The sequence below is a fragment of the Hemiscyllium ocellatum genome, chromosome 23, assembly GCF_020745735.1.
Source record: "Hemiscyllium ocellatum isolate sHemOce1 chromosome 23, sHemOce1.pat.X.cur, whole genome shotgun sequence".
NCBI lineage: Eukaryota > Metazoa > Chordata > Chondrichthyes > Orectolobiformes > Hemiscylliidae > Hemiscyllium > Hemiscyllium ocellatum.
Window position 1 is genome coordinate 10864975 of NC_083423.1, and position 22861 is coordinate 10887835.

General features: G+C 42.9%; 1 protein-coding gene across 1 annotated transcript in view; it reads left to right on the forward strand.

The window, feature by feature from the left end:
- Positions 1–657: 657 nt before the first annotated feature.
- celf2 (cugbp, Elav-like family member 2) overlaps positions 658–22861 on the forward strand; it is an 850872-nt gene continuing 828668 nt past the window's right edge. The window contains exon 1 of the mRNA XM_060842659.1: positions 658–673. The gene's annotated coding sequence lies outside the window, so the exon portion shown is untranslated. The remainder of the gene's footprint in view (positions 674–22861) is intronic.

The following is a 22861-nucleotide window of genomic DNA, read 5'->3' on the forward strand; positions in this document are numbered from 1 at the left end:
CTAGTACAATTGCAACATTTAAAAGGCATCTGGAAGGGTTTATGAATGAGAAGGGTTTGGAGGGAAATGGGCTGAGTGCTGGCCGGTAGGACGAGATTGGGTTGTGATATCTGGTCGGCATGGATGAGTTGGACCGAAGGATCTGTTTTGGTGCTGTACATCTCTATGACTCTAAACCGAAGTTCATAACTTGCTTTTTCTAGTGTTATCAGTGGTAATTAATGTTCACATGGCACAATGTGATGGAGAGAGGAACATTCCCTTACTGGTCTGGTCAGTCTCTGCCCCTCTGGTTCAACAAGTCACTCATTGCTACTTCAGCAGAAGTGGGTACTGCAGATGCTGGAGATTAGAGTCAAGATTAGATTAGCCCTGATGAAGGGCTTTTGCCTGAAAAATCGATTTTCCTGCTCCTCAGATGCTGCCTGACCCGATGTACTTTCCAAGCACTCTAATCTTGACTCATTAATGCTTGCTGTGCACAAATTAGTGCTCCTTTTGCCGAGATAATTGCTGCCACTGCGCTATGAAATAATGCATAAGTAAAACATTGTCGGATGCTCATGAGATACGTGATGAAGTATCATATCAATGCAAATCTTTCTCTTTTCTTTCATAGGTGACACCAAGCTTGGGGTTTATAACTTGTAGGAGGAAGGGAAAATTGAGGGAGGTAAGGATTTTCATGGTTTAAGGTGCTGGAAAATGATTGGCTAGAAGACTAGAAGGTACTCCATTGTTACTTTGTTGTTTAAATACAAGTAAGAACAGGGAGCTACTTACAAAAATAATAGGTAAATGGCAGATTAGATTTTAAAAACTAAGTAAGCTTTGCATGTTAAGAGATATTCACAAATGGTTGGATGTATTTTTTGCAAAATTACAAAATAAACATATTCAATTGCTTGACAAACTCTAACATACTTGGAATGCATATGTTGTTGAAAAGTGCTTTAAGAATTCTTGCAATTGGCAAAGGTGCTACATAAATGCAGAACTTTCTTTAAGCACTCTGTGGAAATCCAATAACATGTGAGTAATGGCATTGGAGCAGAGCCAACTTTAAGTGACAATTAAACACTCAAACGCAGCCTCCATTTTTGTTTTATGTGCTCATTCCATTTTTAATTAGTTTTACTCTTATTATTTTCTGATTGATCTAAAAATTTCCTCACCCAATTTAATTCATTTTATGTCTGAACAAAGCCATTACTTACCTGACTTCTTTTTCCTGGCTTTAACCATCCTCCTTGAAACTGATTGTAATTTCATTAAACTGGTACAGGACGGAAAGTGCCCCCTAAGAAGCACTTGGGTTCATTTTACCATGACTTGAGTACCAGAAAAGTATAGATTCACCTGGACACATTGCAGATGTACTAAAACCTGGAAGGCTTGTCATTGAATGAATTATCGTTTCAGCAAATTCCCAGGAGCCCAATTGTGCTTAGATTAGATCAGTTATCTCTCAGAAGAGAAAGGTTGAATGTCTCCAGTTTATTCGTAAGTCTGTGTGGAATGGATTTTGGGATTGCAAAAGAATCATCTTGTAATCACTGTCTGATGCTGACTCCTGGATGAGTCATCCAGAACTTTAAACTAATGGACATAGTGTAAACTTAAGCAGGTTGTTGATCTGAACTGTGAGCACAGAGGTTGAATGCACAGGAACAATATTAACTGAACTGAAATGCAGCAGAAGTTTACCATTTCTGCCCTGATACACTTAGAACAGTGGATATGAGGGTTGGTCCCCAACAGAAGCAGTACTGATGGAGTGCTGCACTATTCTTGATGCATGTTTCAGATGAGAAACATGCATCAGATGCATGTTCCGTCTGTCCTCTAAGAAGAGATGAAAAGATTCCATGGTACTATTCAAGGAAGGTTCACCACAATGTCCTTGCAAGTGTGGATCCCTCAACCAACATCACAGAATAATTGGTCATGATAACACTGCCGTTTGCAGGAACTTGCGGATGTACGTTGGCTTGTGCGTTTCCCACAAGATTTCTAAAGTACTTCACTGACTGTCAAGAGTTTTGTGACATCCTATAGCTGTGAAAGGAACTACATGAATACAAAGTCTCTCTGTCTGTCAATGGATTCTATGATAAATACAGCTGGTGAATAGTGGATTGAGAATGGGATTGATAGTTCAAAGAATACAATGGACAAAATCCAGCACGTAAAATTGTGACAGTAACTGGAACAGTTCTAGATTGTCCAAGCCAGAACGCACAAGACTGACTTTGCTTCCATTGACTGTTTCAATCATATCTGGAAGTGCTGTGCAAAGATCACGAGAAGGATGTAAAGATAGTCCAAGAAGGAATGGAATGAGGAAAAGACATGTCACAATTCCATAAATTTATCCCAGTCTGAAGGGAAAGTGAGCACTGCGATGCTGGAGAGCAGAGTCAAGAGTGTGATACTGGAAAGGCACAGCAGGAGAATCAATGCTTCTGGCATAAGCTATTCATCTTAATAAAGGACTTATGCCTGAAACGTCGATTCTCCTGCTCCTTGAATGCTGCCTGACCTGCTGTGCTTTTCCAGCACCACACTCCTGACACTGATCTCCAGCAGCTGCAGTCCTCACTTTCCCCTTTCCCTATATAATTCTCAAAAGAGAAAAGAGTGAGGGTTTATTTTCAATTTCTGCTGCTTTAATTACAGCATTTTATTCAGATGGTGTAGAATGTCAAGCAAATTCTACATCTTAACAAAAAAAAATCCATGAGTTTATTTTTCTTTTCAGTTTTTTAGCGTTACTTTTTGGTATTAATTAAGGAGTGCAGACACAAATTTTGTGAAATAATGCCATAATTGGTTGAGAGGTTGGTCCCTTTAAGAGCTCATGATACATGCGCTGTGATCAGACACGTTTGAAGGCGTGTCAAAATGTTTAACAATGGTCCATTAACTTATAAATATGAGGTGTGCAGATGCATTGTAATGTAGACAGGCAGGAAGCTGGAAGAACACAGCAAGCCAGACAGTGTCAGGAGGTGCATAATTCATCTTTCAGGTGTAATCCTCCTTCATAATTGAAATGTTACACCCAAAACGTGGACTTCTCTACCTCCTGAGGCTGCCTGACTTCCTTGTTCTCCCAGCCTCCCGCCTGTCTACTTTGGATTCCAGCATCTGCAATTTTTTCTTGTCTCTAACCAGATATGTTTAGCGTAACTGTGTAGATTCTTCACCCATTCAGACCAGGCTATGTCACACTGACATTTCCACTTTTGGCTATGGGAAGGGTGGCACTGGAGAAGTAGGTGCAGTATCGTACATTGTGCTACAATGAGGCTGTGGTACTTGGTAGTGAAGGCAAAAGACAGAGTATCTGAGCGTTGCCAAGAATATTGTAGCCATTACCACCTTGGTGAATTATAACTGAAAGAGAGTCTATCTTCATTCTGCTGACTCCAGCATGAGTTCTGGGTTGGCTCACCAATAACATCTGAGCTGAGGAACCCTCCTCCACTGTCTGGCTGCCATCTATCTGTGTTGGACCCACCATTGTCAGAGTCGCCACTCTTTAGACGCCATTTCTTCACTGCTGGGCCCACCTCGCCATTGCCCACTGCCCATGCTGAACCCAAACCCACCCCACCACAACCAGGAGTCCTCAGCTCTGCTGCCAGGCCAGGCCACATCAAGCCAAGAGTCCCGCCTCTGAGATATCACCCTGCTGGCGCCGCCATCTTGAAGAGCCCTCTACTTCCGACCGCTGGAGGGCTTCGCCACCACAGACAGCCCTAAATGCCAGGAGGATATCCTTAGTGCCACCACTGCCACCTCCGAGTGCCAGGAGGCTGCCACCACTCCCTGCGTGACCCGCTCCATGTCACCGTAGGAAAGAAAAAAGAGCAGGAGTGAAAAGGAAAGAAAATGGATGGGAGTAGATGAGGCCCAGGCAAGAGCCTGCATGTAGCCCTGCTGCCCTGCCACTGTCTTGGTGTCATTGCTGTAGAACTGAAGGCAGTGGCTAGAAAGAAGTGTTAGCTGTAATATATTCTATCCCATCGCGGGATATTTCTGCCTGCGGTGCAGTGTTTGACTAAACATGGGTAACATGTTGAACTGCTATGAAAGGAGGAGGAAGGAACCAGGTTGGAACTTTACTGGCAAGCCTCATGAGTATATGCCTACTGGCTTGCATCAACATGAATAGAGCTTTGTATCTGAGCAATCATGGAGCAAATTAGAGATGGATCAAAGAAAAGGGAGCGCTTGGCCCCTTGGCTCTCGACAAATCTCTTAAAAGGTTTGTGCTTTAAGGAACTTATTCACTTCCTTTCTAACCCACAGTAAAGGAGCTAATTCTCCCCAGTTACATGCACTAGGAATACTGAGATGAAAATAGTCTGAAACTCTTGCAACAAATTACTCTAATCTCCAGCCTGACTTTTTGCACTTCAGCACAATTGCTCAGGGGTGGCATTAAAGACTAATAGGTGCTTTATTTGGATGAAAGGCTCTTTTTATACCGAAGTGTTGAAGGTAAAGGCAAGAAGAAAACATCCTTGCCTTGCTGGTGATGAAGCTGAGTGTGCTGAAGAGGTGTTACTCCGGAATTAACGTTTCTTTGAAGTCTTCAGTTAATGCGTGTAAAAGTCATTTGAAATTAACAATTCCACTAGGGAATGCATTTGCATTCTCTCCTGAGCAAGGCCCTTGCTCTCGCCGTTTATACATAATGCAAATCAGTCTAATCGTAGTCTATGTTCCAAAGGTATGCAGTCGGGTCATGCCATGATTTCATTTACAGTTTCCTCGGAGGAAGGTGGCTGAGGTACTTCCCCAGGTAAGGTGGGAGATCACCTGCAATGCTCAAACACTCCTTTATGGCAGAAAGCAATGCCACATGCCAGTCCTCCCAAGTAACCATAACATCTAATTTTGCCAGCATGAAGTAGGAAGTGGATACAGTGGAAATTGAATAAGCTTTTATAAAATGTGGTTCCAACAGGAAGGCAATGACTGCTACTGTCATGCACAATTTAGCAGATATGAATCTTGAATACCCTAAGTGTCCATTGTCAGCAAAAATGACAGGAGAGGAACCTGGTACAACCTCAGACCTGTCTCAGCCTTGAGAGCAGACTAGATTAGATACAGATGCCTGTAGACAGGACAAGAAAAAGACCGAGAATGGAAGATTTCTGTTTATTGTACAGGAATAATTGTAAGTTTGATTGTAGGGTATAAAGTTTTCTGGTTTTCTGTAAGTGTCAGACAAGTATGGTACAGAGATCAGAAAGATGTGAGGCACAGCTGGGAGAGAATATCAGAGAGATTTCTGTTTAGCCGGACAAAGGCTAAGGCACCAAGTTAATCTGCAAGCCTGAGTCCTCCAGTGGTCTGTGCAAGGAGAATTAACCACAGAAGTGGACTTCCTCCATTCTTAAAGGGTATCTAAATGTTGATAGTTTCACAACATTACCCGCCTTCACCTGAAAGATTAATTCCAATCCTGGATTTATAATTTTACACCAGGTGACAATATCAACACAGTATGCCAGATTTCCTCATCTTGCTGAAGTTGGCTTCTCATTATCTAGTTGTGATGGCAATATTTAGATATTGATGGGACCCTGTCAGGATCAATTCATTTGGTAACTCAGTTATTTTCCAGGTTTTCCTGATGAACGGCTTATGCCCAAAACGTCGACTCTCCTGTCCTTCGGATGGTGCCTGACCTGCTGTACTTATGCAGCACCACACTCTCGACAGTTTTATGTTTAGCCAAACAACACATCTATTAGTGCCAAACCACCACCTAACAGTTGTTTTGTTGCTTGTGATCATTGACAGACTATTAGAGCTGGTCGCTCTTACCTGTTCAGGTATTCCAAATTAAGCTTTGTCCCTTTTTAAAGATTTTAATTCTGTTCTGGTTAATATTCAAGAGAGCATATTGAAAATAAAGTCCAATTCACTCATCATGGGTCACCAATGTCCTGCAGCTAAAAAAAAACTTGCCTTTTTATAATATATTTTACTGCTTGAAGGTGTCTTACAGTTAGTAAAGTATTTTTGAAAAGTTGTTACCTTGGCAATGCAGGAAAACACAGCAACCAGTTTCTGCACAAAATGAATACTGTATCTGTTAATAGAATCATAGGATTCCTAGTGTGGAAGCAGGTCATTTCCTGATGAAGGGCTTATGCCCGAAACATCGAATTTTCTGTTCCTTGGATGCTGCCTAACCTGCTGTGCTTTTCCAGCAACACATTTTCACCACAAAGTCCACACCCACCCACGCCCAGCCCATAGCTAACCCACCTAGCAGGCACATCCCTGGACACTATGGGTAATTTAGCACAGTCAATCCACCTAACCTGCAAATATTTGGACATGAGAGGAAAATAGAGCACTCAGAGGAAACCTACGCGGGTGAGGGAAGAATGTGCAAACTCCACACTGACAGCTGCTCAAGACTGGAATTGAACATGGATCCCTGGTGCTGTGAAGCAGCAATGCTAACCACTGAGTCATTGTGCCACCCTTAATGACCAGGCAATCTCTTTGCAGGTTAACTTTGCATCTCAGTCTGAGACTGGCTATACAGAAATCTGTCTGATATTATATGCTGGCTATGCCCCACATCTGTCCGATCTCTGTACCATATTTGGCTGACACATACAGAGGACCAGCAAACTTTATACCCCTGCAATCAAACTTATAATATTTCCTGGAGAATAAACAGAAATCTCCCATTCTAGGCACTTCTCTTATCCTGTCTACAGGAATCCGTATCTACTCTTGCCTGCTCTCAGGTGTTGATTGAGGGATAAATATTGACAGGACATCAGGGAGATCTCCCATGCACCAAGACAGAAGAGCACTGACAAGACCACACTAATGCAATCTCTTGGGATCTTGCTCCTTGTGCTTTGACCGACCACACCAGTCAATGCAAAGGTAACCAAGAGAGAACATTGGCTAGTGTTCAGAAACCACGTGCCACATGCAACTGGAAAACTCACTACCTTCCCACCTTTGGGAACCATTACAGACTACTCCAAGGTCAGAATGTCTCATCTCATTGGGCATCCTGCTTTGAGTACTACTCCGCATCCAGGATGAACTGTGGGAAACAGGGACTTCAAGTTCACCATGGACATCCAGTCCCTAAACACCTCCATCCCCCATCACGAAGGACTCAAAGCCCTCCGCTTCTTCCGTTCCCGCCGTACCAACCAGTACCATTCCACTGACACCCTTCTTCAACTGACTGAACTGGTAGTCACTCTGAACAACTTCTCTTTCCAATCCTCCCACTTCCGCCAAACCAAAGGAGTAGCCATGGGCACCCGCATGGGCCCCAGCTATGCCTGCCTCTTTGTAGGATATGTGGAACAGTCCATCTTCCGCACCTATACTGTCACCATCCCTCACCTTTTCCTCTGCTACATCGATGACTGTATCCGCGCTGCCTCATGCTCCCATGAGGAGGTTGAACAGTTCATCCACTTTACCAACACCTTCCACCCCAACCTCAAATTTACCTGGACCGTCTCAGACTCCTCCCTCCCCTTCCTAGACCTTTCCATTTCTATCTCGGGCGACCGAATCAACACGGACATTTACTATAAACTGACCGACTCCCACAGCTACCTAGACTACACCTCCTCCCACCCTGCCCCCTGTAAAAACGCCATCCCATACTCCCAATTCCTTCGTCTCCGCCACATCTCCCAGGAGGACCAGTTCCAATACCATACAACCCAGATGGCGTCCTTCTTCAAAGACCGCAATTTCTCCCCAGACGTGATTCTTGATGCCCTCCACCGCATCTCCTCCACTTCCCACTCCTCCGCCCTTGAGCCCCACCCCTCCAACCTCCACCAGAACAGAACCCACTGGTCCTCACCTACCACCCCACCAACCTCCATATACATCGTATCATCCGTCGTCTTTTCCGCCACCTCCAAATGGACCCCACCACCAGAGATATATTTCCCTTCCTTCCCCTATCAGCGTTCCGAAAAGACCACTCCCTCCGTGACTCCCTCGTCAGGTCCACACCCCCCACCAACCCAATCTCCACTCCTGGCACCTTCCCCTGCAACCGAGAGAAATGCAAAACCTGCGCCCACATCTCCCCCCTTACTTCCCTCCAAGGCCCCAAGGGTTCCTTCCATATCCGCCACAAATTCATCTGCACCTCCACACACATCATTTACTGCATCCGCTGCACCCAATGTGGCCTCCTCTATATTGGGCAGACAGGCCGCCTACTTGCAGAACATTTCAGAGAACACCTCTGGGACACCCGCACCAACCAACCCAACCACCCCGCGGCTCAACACTTCGACTCCCCCTCCCACTCCACTAAGGACATGCAGGTCCTTGGACTCCTCCATTGCCAGACCATAGCACCATGACGGCTGGAGGAAGAGCGCCTCATCTTCCGCCTGGGAACCCTCCAACCACAAGGGATGAACTCAGATTTCTCCAGTTTCCTCATTTCCCCTCCCCCCACCTTGTCCCAGTCAAATCCCTCGAACTCAGCACCGCCTTCCTAACCTGCAATCTTCTTCCTGACCTCTCCACCCTCACCCCCACTCCGGCCTATCACCCTCACCTTGACCTCCTTCCACCTATCGCATTTCCAAGTCCCTCCTCCCTACCTTTTATCTTAGCCTGCTGGACACACTTTCCTCATTCCTGAAGAAGGGCTCATGCCCGAAACGTCGATTCTCCTGCTCCTTGGATGCTGCCTGACCTGCTGCGCTTTTCCAGCAACACATTTTCAGCGCCTACTTCAAATTCCTTGCCCTTCATGACAAATGGCATTCACCCAAAAGGTTTGCATGCCCTCATTCCCTTCATTGAGACTGGTGACCAAACCTCCCCCACCCCCCCACCGCCCCCCCCCCATTCCCATTGGTTTGTCTTTCAACACTATGGAGCAAAGTGCTGCTGTTATCACCTGCCACACGCCGATTGTCCTTCCCTAAGTTTGTTGAGGCCAGTTCTGCTGCAGAGGAGCGAGACTCAACAAGTCTGCAGACCCGAATCACAACACCAATTATAACGGAGGAAATTACCTGCCAGTGTTACCGCTATAATCACGCTTTAAAGATTTAGTGCATGTTCATGTGCGTCCTCTCAAAACTTATAGTTTGTGAATATGTGTCAACAATGATACAGAACTTACAGTCAGGATCACTGGCACATAATAAAGTTGCAAAACTGGAGTGCTTCCATCACTCAATATAAAAACACACAGAGTTGAAGCACTGTCGTGACGATGTGTTTGTCCCCATATGCCAAGCTGAATTAAAGTTTAAAAAGCACTGGACTTCAGAAAAGAAAGGAACTTCCATTTTCTGACTCTTTCTCTAACAGGCTTAACAAAGTGTTTTAAAACCGTGGTGTGTGGAATTGGTAATATGAACTAATTTGTGTGAGGTAGGTGATAACCCCCTTCAAAGAGAAGGGCAAATAACTTCATAAATCAAATGTAGGAGTGAATTCCTGCAGATGCTGGAATCTGAACGGAAATCAACAAATGCTGGCGATCACTGCGGGTCAGGCATCATCCATGGAGAGAGAGAGCCAGCTAACGTTTCGAGTCCCGATGTCTCTTCATCAGACCCGCTGTGAGCTCCAGAATTTGTTGTTTTCAGTCAAATGTTGCTTCACGTAGAGAGTGATAACAGCAGTGTTTGAAGTACAGAATGGCATGGCAAACAAGATTCAGCTCCAGCTCAAGAAAGCAAGCTGCAAAAATTAGACAATTGGTAGCGTTTTGTACTGTACATTTTGTAATAGTTAAACATTTTCCCATTCTAACTCAGAAGAACGGGATGAAAGGGGTGGGAGTGGGTGGAGAAAGATGCTCTCTTTGTCCACAATGTCAAAGGCTCGTATGTGTAGCCATGGTTACTATGCTGTGACAATGCAATCCAGTGCATCGTATGTCAATGCACTGTCATGTTTTCGCCTATCTATTATTCTGTTTGCTTTGTCATTGGGAATGTAAAACAACAACAAAATAAAAAGTGGCAGCCCCAAGTACTATAATGTTGCCACATGTAGACATAACGTCAGTGTTTAGCTTGGCATATTCCCTACTACAGTTGCCCAAGGGGTAACTATCATATCATAACCCAGAAGATAATTGAATGAAGAATTGATTTTATTGCCTGTAATAAAAAGCAGGTCTTATTACTTTTACAAATTACTTGTAATTACAATCGTCTAGAGGACAGCTGATCAATTCAGCAGGGACAAATTAAACAGGAATACACAAGACCACTTTCCTCCTGTGATTTAACTCCTTTCAGTTCATTGCTCTGGGGATGCAGTGATATGATATTAAAACCTATTAGAGAGGCAAACCAAGAGCTTTGCTTTGAGTCATCCTGGTCTGTATCACAGCTGGAAATCCATCGTCATGCTCCGCTGTTTCCAATCAAATTCCAAACGAGTGAAGTTTCTACTTGCCTGACTCCAAGCACCCGCGCACTCCCGGAATGAATGCATTCCACCCATCTGATACCAGGATGTAAGACTGGCAAAGTTAAAGCTGAGGCCCCCGATGAGATATAGCCAGCCATTTACTTTGTCAGTAGAGGTAACCCATCCTCCTTATCCTTCCTGATCCATAGTGTCATACAGCATAGAAACAGAGCCTTCAGTCCAACCAGTCTATGCTGACCATAATCCCATACTAAACTAGTCCCACGTGCCTGTGTCTGGCCCATATGGGCGGCACAGTGGTTAGCACTGCTGCCTCACAGCGCCAGAGACCCGGGTTCAATTCCCACCTCAGGCGACTGACTGTGTGGAATCTGCACATTCTCCTCGTGTCTGCGTGGGCTTCTTCTGGGTGCTCCGGTTTCCTCCCATGGTCCAAAAATGTGCAGGCCAGGTGAATTGGCCATGCTAAATTTCGCGTAGTGTTAGGTGTAGGGGAATGGGTCTGGGTGGGTTGCTGTTCGGAGGGCCGTTGTGGACTTGTTGGGCCAAAAAGCCTGTTTCCACACTGTAAGTAATCTAATCAAATATTTTTTTATTTGTGTACTTATCCAAATGTCTTTTAAACATTGCAACTGTATCCAAATCCACTGCATTCTCTGGAGGGTCATTTGACACATGAACCATTCTCTGTGTAAAACTATGCTCTCTAGTCTTGAAATCCACCATCCTAGGGAATAGACACCTGCCATTTACTTTATCTATACATCTCATTATTTTATAAACCTCTGTAAGGTCACCTCTCATTAGATCCTATTAGTAAGTCCATCAACTATGGACAGCATAGTATTCGGTACTGAATTGCCATTGAAACTAACTTTTCCAATCTTCTAATTTGGAATTATATCTGCAGGAAAGAGTTGAAGGCAGGGGTAAGAGTTTAAAGGTTGCATACACATAAAGGGAACTTCACGTAGAACGTCAACTAATAAGGTGTTGATGCTACTTGATAAATGTCACTACATGGCATCTAGGTTAATTGTTCTTAATGTGTGAATACCATCAAAGGGTCTATTCAGCAGAAACTGACCAAAAAAATGTAAAGATGCAATGAAACTGCCCATATGGGCAATAATGAGTTACCAGAGAATGATATAAATTCAACTGCAATGTCTTGTGAGAATTTTCTGATGGTCATAAAGTACTCAGGCTTCACTCTGCTGTTGACAATGTCATCTCAATCCTTGATTGGAATTTTGCTTTGTAATTGTTCCTAGGAATCCATTAGTTTTTCAGATAGGTTTTTAAGATATTGCTCATTTTTATAATCAAGGTCAAGGGAAGAGTTTTTTTTAGCGTCTGCTTTCTGAGGTTTGAGAATTCACTGAATAAAATAATCTGTGATTTTGTTATTAATCAAGAAATAACCCAATGACTCATTGCCTATATACACTGCCTGTTGGGATAGAGATGCACTCAGTTCTTCCCCCACCCCAGGACTGGCACGGTGGCTCATTGTATGGCACAGCTGCCTCACCGTGGAAGGAACCTAGTTTTGATTCCAGCGTCGGATGACTACACATGTGGAATTTGCACATTCTCCCTGTGTCTGCATAGGTTTCCTCAAGGTGCTCTGGTTTCCTACCACAGTCCAGAGATGTGCAGATTAGATGCTTTAGCCATGGGAAATTCAGGGTTATAGGGATGGGGGTTGGGTCAGGGTGGGATGCTCATTGGAAGATTAACAATGCACTAATTGGGCTGAATGGCCTGCTTCCACACTGTGAGGGTTCTACAATCTGCCATTTTGGATCCAGTAGATCATAATGCTCTAAGCAGGGTGATAGAAGAGAAGCTGCATTTAAAGTGCCCCTTCTGTGTGCTGTTGCACAGCAGTTTTGTGTGCTCATTGATGTGAAGTTCAAATTCACTAAAATAATTAGACTTCAGGAAGGACTAATGCCCTGGACCCAGTGAAGCTTACATCATATATGGAGAACTAGAATGTGTAGTGAGGGCAGGATCTGACTCATTAGGTAAAAACAATGACTGCAGATGCTGGAAACCAGATTCTGGATTAGAGTGGCATGGAAAAGCACAGCAGTTCAGGCAGCATTCGAGGAGCAGGCAAATCGACGTTTCGGGCAAAAGCCCTTCATCAGGAATACCTATATTCCTGATGAAGGGCTTTTGACCGAAACGTCGATTTTCCTGCACCTCGGATGCTGCCTGAACTGCTGTGCTTTTCCAGCACCACTCTAATCCAGAATCTGACTCATTGTTCCGCTTCTGTGGTCAAATACTGAAAATTAAGGGGTGGTGAGATATATTTTCATCACTTAATAAAAAGGGTTTATAATGAATTGGTCAGAACCAGTCATTGCTTAGTGAGCAAAAAGTGAGGTCTGCAGATGCTGGAGATCAGAGCTGAAAATGTGTTGCTGGTCAAAGCACAGCAGGTCAGGCAGCATCCAAGGAGCGGGAAATTCGACGTTTCGGGCCGGAGCCCTTCATCATTCCTGATGAAGGGCTCTGGCCCGAAACGTCGAATTTCCTGCTCCTTGGATGCTGCCTGACCTGCTGTGCTTTGACCAGCAACACATTTTCAGCATTGCTTAGTGAGCAGCAATCTCACCTCTGATCAGAACGGTGTAACTTCAAGTCCCACTCGAGTGAGTATGTTGATTAACATTCCAGAGGTGCTGTCCCTCTGATGGGAACTTTAAACCAAGATATTGTCTGACTATTCAGGTGTGTACACCTGATCCCTTGACCATGTCCAAGAAGCAGGGGGACTGTCCACATTCTATTGGCTAATCTTTGTCCTTCAGCCACCATCCGTACATTGCTCACATTGGCTGTCACATTGTAACAGTGACTACACTTAAAAAAAATACTTAATTGGCCATTAAATGCTTTGGGACGTTGAGAGGCCATGAAAGCGCTATCGAAGTGCAAGTCTGACCTTTTATTTGAAATTGCAGTCTGGCACAACAAGCTGCTGATTGTCTACGAGCCTGCTTTGTGGTTCTCTCATTGACCGATTTCGCTCCCATTGTTAACCCTCAGTCATGAGCAGTGGTCACGACATTAAACCATGACTGAACAATGACACTATCTAGAGAACCACGAGGTTCAACAGATGATGCAATCAGCAGTGTGAGGAAGCAAATCCTTTTCAAGGCTAAAATTAAGATCTGGACTTCAATCAACAAGACGACCTAAATTTAAACTATGAAGCGTTCAGAAATTGATGACAAAATAGATTAAAGTGTATCAGGCTTCAATGAAATTTCAAAAGCAGATTGTAGAAATGAAGGCAGTTCTACAGCTAGATGACAGAGATGTGGAAACCACATTATAAACCTTGTCAATGGTTGTAGCTCGCAATTATCCGTATCAGCAGGGAAGCTTCTATTCTGCATCTAGAAGTGCAAATTAAAGACTCTGTCATCCGTCATTTATATTGGGGGAGGTGCAGTGACTGGAATAAACTGACTACTTTATATTTTTATTTCCACATAAATGGCATTTTCCATACCATTAGGATACTGTGATAGGTTGCTGCCTAGCCCCACAATTTTTGTGTTTAGAAAACCAAAGGGTTCCTTTTGAATTGGGCTGGCACCAGGTTACATATCAGTTCAAACAAATCTTCGGTAAAAAGTGCATGATCGACCATCTTTCTTCCTTCCTTAGTTATAGAGTCATAGAGTTGTACAGCATGGACACAGACCCTTCGATCCAACTCATCCATGCCGACCCAATATTCTAAACTAATCTAGTCTCATTTGCCAGCATTTGGCCATATCCCTCTAAACACTTTTTATTCATGTATCAGTTCAGATGCCTCTTAAATGTTATAATTGTGTCAGCCTCCACCACTTTCTCTGGCAACTCATTCCATACACACCACTACCCTCTGTGTGAAAAAGTTGTCCCTTAGGTTCCTCTTAAATCTCTTCCTTCTCATTTTAAACCTATGCTCTGTAGTTTTGGATTCCCCTAGCCTGGGAAAAAGACCTTGACTATTCACCCTATCTATGCCCCTCTTGATTTTATAAATCTCTCTGTCCCCCCTCACCCTCTGACACTCCTGGGGAAAGCTGAGCTGTGTGGTCCCTAACCCATGATGAAGAATGCCACAAGACTTAATACATGTAGAGGTGGGCAATGTGTAATTAGAGGACTTGTGGTTAACCTGATGAAGGGTTTTTGGTTGGTAAAACACTGTAGTTGTAGGAGGGGAATGGAAATCAGAAACAGGCAAAGATTTCCACCGCTTGGAGACTGTGGAAAGCAGTGACGTTGGGCAGAACACAGAGCAATAAGACTTGATTTCAAATAATGATAACCTCCTGTATATTTGCAGCAATTTTTGGATTCAGAGAGTACAAACTATTAGGCCACAAGATGGATTTTATAAGAAAAGGTTATGCTGTTCTTCAGTAACTTGATTTATAGCTTCATAAAGTTATACTCTTGGTAGTGAATTTTGAATTTCAAAATGGGTTCAACAAAAGTGGGAGTGAATTCCAATTTGAGTTTCACCAATATTCTCAATATAGCTCAGATTGCAACAGTACACTGCTTGTTGTATCCATTCGTGAAATATAATGCGGATTACTACTCCTCAGAGTCCTAGCTATGTATTGTTTTCTAAATAAGCAGTTTGGGAAAATAAAGAAACAAAGCATCTACCTAATAATGAAAGTAGATAGAGTAAATTTCCCTCTTCAACACTTATGCGTGCTAAGCTCTACGCTGGGAATGCTAAAGTCTGAATTTTATTGTTCCTCCATGTCTCTCCATTGGCCAGACTTTTGATATGTAGACTGAACACTGTCAGGTAAGCATAACAATTTCTTACAGCCCTTGGGTCAGCAGGAGTGCTGACACAGGCCTTGATGTTCCTGGTGGTTATAATATTGAATAACATTGCTAACTTACCTCTTGCTATGGTTATCAGACAGTTGGGTGAATTCTGTCAGTGGAGCCATGGTTCATGAAAAGAGAATGTGCAGGTTCCATTGCGTATCACAGGGAATTCAACTCTGTTTAGTTGGTGATTCAAAACAATAAAGATCCTCATTCCCGTAATATGTCTGATTACATCCACTTTCTTAGTTGTTTGTAGAAGATATGAGAACAGCAATTATAGCTATGCTGTTTTTGTGCCAAATTCTTATTTGTGCTTACTCAGCAAAGGAGGAAGAACAGTTTAAAACAATACAAAAAGAAATCTCTAAGGAGCATTCTAAGCATTTGCCCCCAAAACAGAGCCCATCATAATTTCTGCCCCAACAGAAGAAGGCAAATGATTGAGATGCAATTTTTTTTCATAAAAACTGCTAAGTCTGAGCCTTGCCATTTATCTCTGGGAATTAGTTTCACATCTCACCACTGAGTGATGAGATTAAAGCCCTCCCTGTCTTCAGGTTGTCGAAGCCCAGTGTGAATTAAATTTGAACAGTCTCTATCTCTAACCTCTACATTGCCGAGGCCTACTGCATAAAACCAGTCCTCACTCAGCATGAAATTGGTAATGTCACTCAGAGAGACCACGGGATAGATGCCGAGAGAAATGGAAAATTGCTGCAGTCAGTGACGCTTTTCTTTTGCTGGGGCTGAGGCACAGTGCTGGAGCAGAGTGCAAGAGATATTTATTTTGTATCTAACTCTACTATGTTTGATGTGAAAGTGTTCAATACATACAGTGAATGCCCAGTAGGGATGCCAATCAACTTGCCGTTACTAGTATCACTCATGGAGCCGCAGAGTCATACAGCACAGAAACAGACCCCTCGGTTCAATCAGTCTGTGTTGAATATAATCCCAAACAAAACTAGTCCCAACTGCCTGCTCCTAGCCCATTTCCCTCCAAGCCTGTCCTATTCATGGACTTATCTTTTAAATGTTGTAAATGTGTTCTTATCCACCACTTCCTCAGGAAATACATCTCACATGCGAAGCACCCTCTGTGTAAAAAACTTGCCCCCCCATGTCTTTTTTTTTAAATCTCTCTCCTCTCATCTTAAAAATATTTCCCCGGTCTTGAAATCCACAATCCTAGGGAAAAGACACTTACCATTAACCTTATCTATATTGTGGCAACCAGTACAAAATATCATAAATGAGAGATTATAAGGCATGATATATTTTAACAGACCCCTGAGTACAACCAGGTTAAGGACAGGTTAGAATTCGTGCTAAAGAATGCAAATTATCTTGCAATTATATATTCTCTGCTGCACCAGTAACAAGATGACAAGATTGGACACAGTTCAAAGGCATCAGAAGTTCACAAAAGTCTTAACTATGTTTGTAATGAAGGGAAGAGCACTTGCTTACAGATTAATTGGAATGGAGGGAGACATATAACACAATTATAGTAATTTATGCCTGTGGACTATTGTGTTCAAGTTGAGCTAAGGGATAATTGTGTGTTGTGAGAAAAGGGGTGTTTACATGCAGCCACAAAAATCAGAATTTGTTCTCATTTATATATTTTTAAAAAAAGCAACCTTTGTTCCCAGGGCACAGTTGATATTGTTTGCCAAAAGAATACAAGAATGTGTCAGCTTGTGAATGTTACACTAACTAAGAAACGACCTGAACGTATTTTGTGAAAAATCAAAAATCAAGCAAACTAGTCGAGAAAAATGTGAGATTATTCAAGTAACAAAACAGTGCAGGAGCTTGATTGAGAAATGATTTGTTCTGTCCACTTATCTAGGCAAGAGAAGCTAATGGGTAACCTGATGGAGATTGTTAAGATTATGAAAGGATTTGGTTTGGAGATCCCGGTGTTGGACTGGGGTGTACAAAGTTAAACATCGCACAACACCAAGTTATAGTCCAACAGGTTTATTTGGAAGCACTGGCTTTCAAGGTGCTGCCTCTTCCTCAGGTGGTTGTGGAACATGACCACAACACAGAATTTATAGCAAAAGGGTTATAGTGTCATGGAGTTGTAATGATACGTTAAACAACTTCAGTTAAAAATCACACAATCACACTTAATTTAGATTAAGTCTTTCATCTTTTAGAATGGGATATGGTGGCTTAGGTTCTTTAATACGTAAATCGCAGAATTATATTCTCAAAGGGTAGGGTATTCTCAAAGGATTTGGATAACACAAAATATCCTTATTGTAGAGGAATCCAAAATTAGGTGCATAATTATGAGTTGATCACGAGCAAATCCAGTAATTCAACAAGTTATAAATAAAACTTGTTGTGTTTGAATTTTTAGTAAATTCAGGCAAAACGTAATTATTCAAAAAATATTAAAATATGGAACTTGCTACTACAAGAAACAGTTGAAATAAAATAGTGAAACATTTAAACAGAAGCAAGATAAATGCAAGGGAGAAAAGATGGGAAGGTTGTGTTGTTAGAGTTGAATTAAGATGTCTAACGGTAGCGCGTAAACACTGGCATGAGTTTATTGGGATGAATAGCCTATTTCTGTCTCATGTATTCCACGTAATTATTAGAAATCATGATGAAGATTATGATCGTTTTCACACTCTAATTTTTCTCTGATATTCCCTCTAAAATGCTCATTCTGTTCTACCCCACTGTGCAGCTTTAGTTACAATGGAAACTGAGATGATTTCCAAACAGCACATCGGTGGTAGGTCTTCAGTTCAAGAACGACTGAAGAACATACCAATTTCTATCGCCTTGGATAGAACAGTGGAAATGAAAATCATTACATCAATTAGGATACAATTAGATGACACAGATAGATAGAATATATACTTGTTTCCATATGGATAAGTTAAGCCAGAAGGCCTTTCACACATTTATCTATTTTGTGAACTCAATGTAACTCAGAACTCAGAATTCAATGTAAATACCTTCACCCACCAGAATTATGCAAAAACTGTATTAAATGAAAAATAACCATAAGAAAGCAAAGTTAATAATCACACAACACCAGGTTCTAGTCCAACAGATTTAATTGGAAGCACAGGTTTCAACGGGTTTAATTGTGCTTCCAACACTGGGGGGCGGCACGGTGGCACAGTGGTTAGCACTGCTGCCTCACAGCGCCTGTAGACCCGGATTCAATTCCCGACTCAGGCGACTGACTGTGTGGAGTTTGCACGTTCTCCCCGTGTCTGCGTGGGTTTCCTCCGGGTGCTCCGGTTTCCTCCCACAGTCCAAAGATGTGCGGGTCAGGTGAATTGGCCAAGCTAAATTGCCCGTAGTGTTAGGTAAGGGGTAAATGTAGGGGTATGGGTGGGTTGCGCTTCGGCGGGTCGGTGTGGACTTGTTGGGCCGAAGGGCCTGTTTCCACACTGTAAGTCTAATCTAATCTAATCTCCAAATCATAAGAAAGCAGTGACAGAGTGTTCCTGGTGGGCTAATGTTCTTTTTGTCATGGCAGTACATCTCAGTAATTTTGTGTTTGTTATGATTTTTAAATGTTAGGCATTTCACTGAAAAGGGGAATTTTAAGGCAAGCTTATTGATAACAGAGGATTATTTTGCACAGACTATAATGATTACCCATTTTATCACTGGTGACCGTGGTTGCCTGTGAGCAAACCAGATTGTTTGATTAGTTACATATCAAAAACTGGTAAATTGATCTTGGGAGAAAAAGTTAGGCACACTCACCAATACTCCGAATGATCCACTTTCAAATTCCAAATTGTAGAGATCATGAGGATAACAACTAAGTGCATGGGATGATCATTGACTAAAGGACACAAATTAGCAAGGGGGCTCCAATACAAAGACATATACTGGAATGTTGAGACCCTGGTGAACATCTAAAAGGTTGTTTTCATGCATTTAGAGTAGATAGCTTAGTCTCATGTATCTGTCTGTGAGCTGTGTAACATGCCAATCTTACAACAACATTGAACCACTCACTCCTTTTGACAGGTCAAGTTAAACTGCTGAGATACCGGCATTTATTTGATTACTGTCTGCTGATTAATTTCAGCTTGTTTTCACAATCAGCTGTGATTTTTTTTTAGATTACTTACAGTGTGGAAACAGGCCCTTCGGCCCAACAAGTTCACACCGACCCACCGAAGCGCACCCACCCAGACCCATTCTCCTACATATACCCCTGCACCTAACACTACAGGCAATTTAGCATGGCCAATTCACCTAACCTGCACATCTTTGGACTGTGGGAGGAAACCGGAGAACCCGGAGGAAACCCATGCAGACACGGGGAGAACGTGCAAATTCCACACAGTCTGTCGCCTAAGGCGGGAATTGAACCCAGGTCTCTGGCGCTATGAGGCAGCAGTGCTAACCACTGTGCCACTGTGTCACCCACAAACCACTGTGCCACCAGGCCGCCCACAAGCCACTGTGACACCGTGCCGCCCAAGGTATGTCAGATTGTAAACATCCTTCTCAGTATTTTGTTGATCAAATTTTCCCTCCTCTGTTTCTTTATTCTTTTGTTGTTGTTATTTTGAAGCTCCATATGTACCATCCTGGATAATCTTTCTCCTCCCTGCATCTTAGGTTAGATTAGATTAGATTCCCTACAGTGTGGAAATAGGCTTCTCTGGTTTTAAACCATATTTCCTGTTGTAATTCCTTCCAGTGACCTGAAAATTGCAGAATTTGTCTCATCTCTTTTCATTGATTCATAGAATATCTACATTGTGGAAGCAGGCCATTTGGCCCATCGAGACTATGTAGGCATCCCAACCTATCCCTGTGATCCTGCATTTCCTGCAGCTCACCTATTTAGCCTGCACATGCCTGAACATCATGGGCAATTGAGCTTGACCAATCCACTTAACCTGCACATCTTTGGACTGTGGAAGGAACTGGAGCACCCAGAGGAAACCCATGCAGACATGGGGAGAATGTGCAAACTCCACACAGACAGTCACTTGAGGTGGAATTGAACCTGGATCCCTGGTGCTGTGAGGCAGCAGTGTTAACCACTGAACCTTTTCTTCTTCTTGTGACCTGCAAGCTCTTGACCTTGTCTAATCATCATTTTCTGAAGATCTTCTTATCTTTTCATGCTGAGTACAAATACGTAGTCAACTATAAAGTCTCCTTTCTGGAAATCTATTGTTCAGAGCACCAGTTGTTTGGAAAAGCTTAAGAGCAATTTCAACTCACTCATGGCATAATCTGTAGTGGAGCACTTTGGGAGCAAAAAGATTGAAGGTGTGGTAGTTAGATAATCAAAACAATATGTTTTGCAGTGTTTTATCACTATTTTATGTTTCAGGTTAAGGGTGTCTCCTAGTGCATGCACTTGTGTTAGGCAATTCAACATTGTTCTGTAATCCAGAAATTTCCAAAATCCAGAAATGACTTGGCCCCACTTATAGAGTCATAGAGATGTACAGCACAAAAACAGACCCTTCGGTCCCATTCACACATGCCGACCAGATATCCTGAATTTAACTAGTCACATTTGCAGGCATTTGGCCCATATCCTTCTAAACCCTTGCTATTCATGTACCCAGATGCCTGTTAAATGCTCAAAATCACACCACACCAGGTTATAGTCCAACAGGTTTAATTAGGAGCACTAGCTTTCAGAGCGCTGCTCCTTCATCAGGTGGTGAAGGAGCAGCGCTCCGTAAGTTAGTGCTTCCGAATAAACCTGTTGGACTATAAGCTGGTGTTGTGTGATTTTAAAATGTATACACCTCAGTCCAACACCGGCATCTCCAAATCATGATGACTGTTAAATGCTGTCATTGTACCAGTCGCTACCACTTCCTCTGGCAGCTCATTTCCATACAAGTTCTATCCTCTGTGAGAAAATAATTGTCCCTTAAGTCCCTTTTAAATTTTTCCCCTTTCAGCCTAAACCTATGCCCTCTAGATTTGGACTCCCCCATCCCGGGGAACACACCTTGTCTATTGACCCTATCCATGTCCCTCATGATTTTATAAACCTCTATAAGGTCATCCCTCAGCCTCCGACGCTCCAGGGAAAACAGTCCCAGCCTGTTCAGCCTCTCCCTATAGCTCAAACTCTCCAACCTTGGCAACATCCTTGAAAATCTTTTCTGAACCCTTTCAAGTTTCACAACATCTTTCCTATAGGAGGGAGACCAGAATCGAACACAGTATTCCAATAGTGGCCTAACCAATGTCTTGGACAGATGCAACATGACCTCCCAACTCCTGTACTCAATGTTCTGATCAGTAAACAGTTAAAAATCACACAACACCAGGTTATCGTCCAACAGGTTTAATTGGAAGCACACAGCTTTCGGAGCGACGCTCCTTCATCAGTTGATTGTCCCCGGCAATTACCTGATGAAGGACCGTCGCTCCGAAAACTAGTGTGCTTCCCATTAAACCTGTTGGACTATAACCTGGTGTTGTGTGATTTTTAACTATGTACACCCCAGTCTAACACCGGCATCTCCAAATCCTAGTCAGTAAAGGCAAGCATACCAAACACTTTCTTCACAAGCTTGTCTGCCTGCGATTCTACCTTCAAGGAATTATGAACCTGGTCTCCAAAGTCTCTTTCTTCAGCAGCACTCCCTAGGACCTTACTGTTAAGTGTATACGTCCTTGTCCATAAGTATATAAGAGGAGAAAGTGAGGACTGCAGATGCTGGAGATCAGAGCTGAAAATGTTGTTGCTGGAAATGCGCAGCAGGTCAAGCAGTATCCAAGGAACAGATGCTGCCTGACCTGTGCGCATTTCCAGCTACACATTTTCAGCATAAGTATATAAGAGCCTTGTTGAACACCTTATTGAAGTTCATACAGATCATATCCATTGCTCTGCCTTCATCAGTCCACAAATACTCATGTAGGAGAGGCTACAGTGTATTTAAGTGTCCACCTCCCTTTTAGTTGTAAGGGGAAATGTTTGGCAGGAAATCCACTTCCAAAATGCATCATACAGTTTCAATTCTGATTCCCTAATCTGCATGACCTCTTGTGTCATAATGTGCTCAGCTATAGATTAGATTAGATTAGATTAACCCATTAACCCAACTAGACCCAAACTGGCATCTGGAAAGCATTTTAGACATTTGCAACCAGCTGACCTGGTAGACTGTAGGAACAGGAAGACGCATTCACCCCCTCAAACCTGTTCTGTAATTCAATTAGCTCATGGCTATTCAGCCTGACTCCATCTACCCGCCTTCTTTCTCTGACTTAGGAGAATAGCCACATGAAGAGAGAAAAATAGCAAAGAAAATTACAGGGAAAGCAAAAAGATTGGGTTCGGTTGAACTTGCAGAGAGCTAGCAGCACTTCAATGGGCAGATTGTCCTCCTCTTGCAACTAAACTATGATTCTGTGATTTTTATATTGTTGCCCATCAAGGTAAACAAAAAGTTCTGGGAATGTTGAGCAAATCTGACAGCACTAATGGAAAGATAAATAGAGTTTAGTATCTCAAGTCCATAAAGTCCAGCATGTTGTAAAGACACTTAACGAT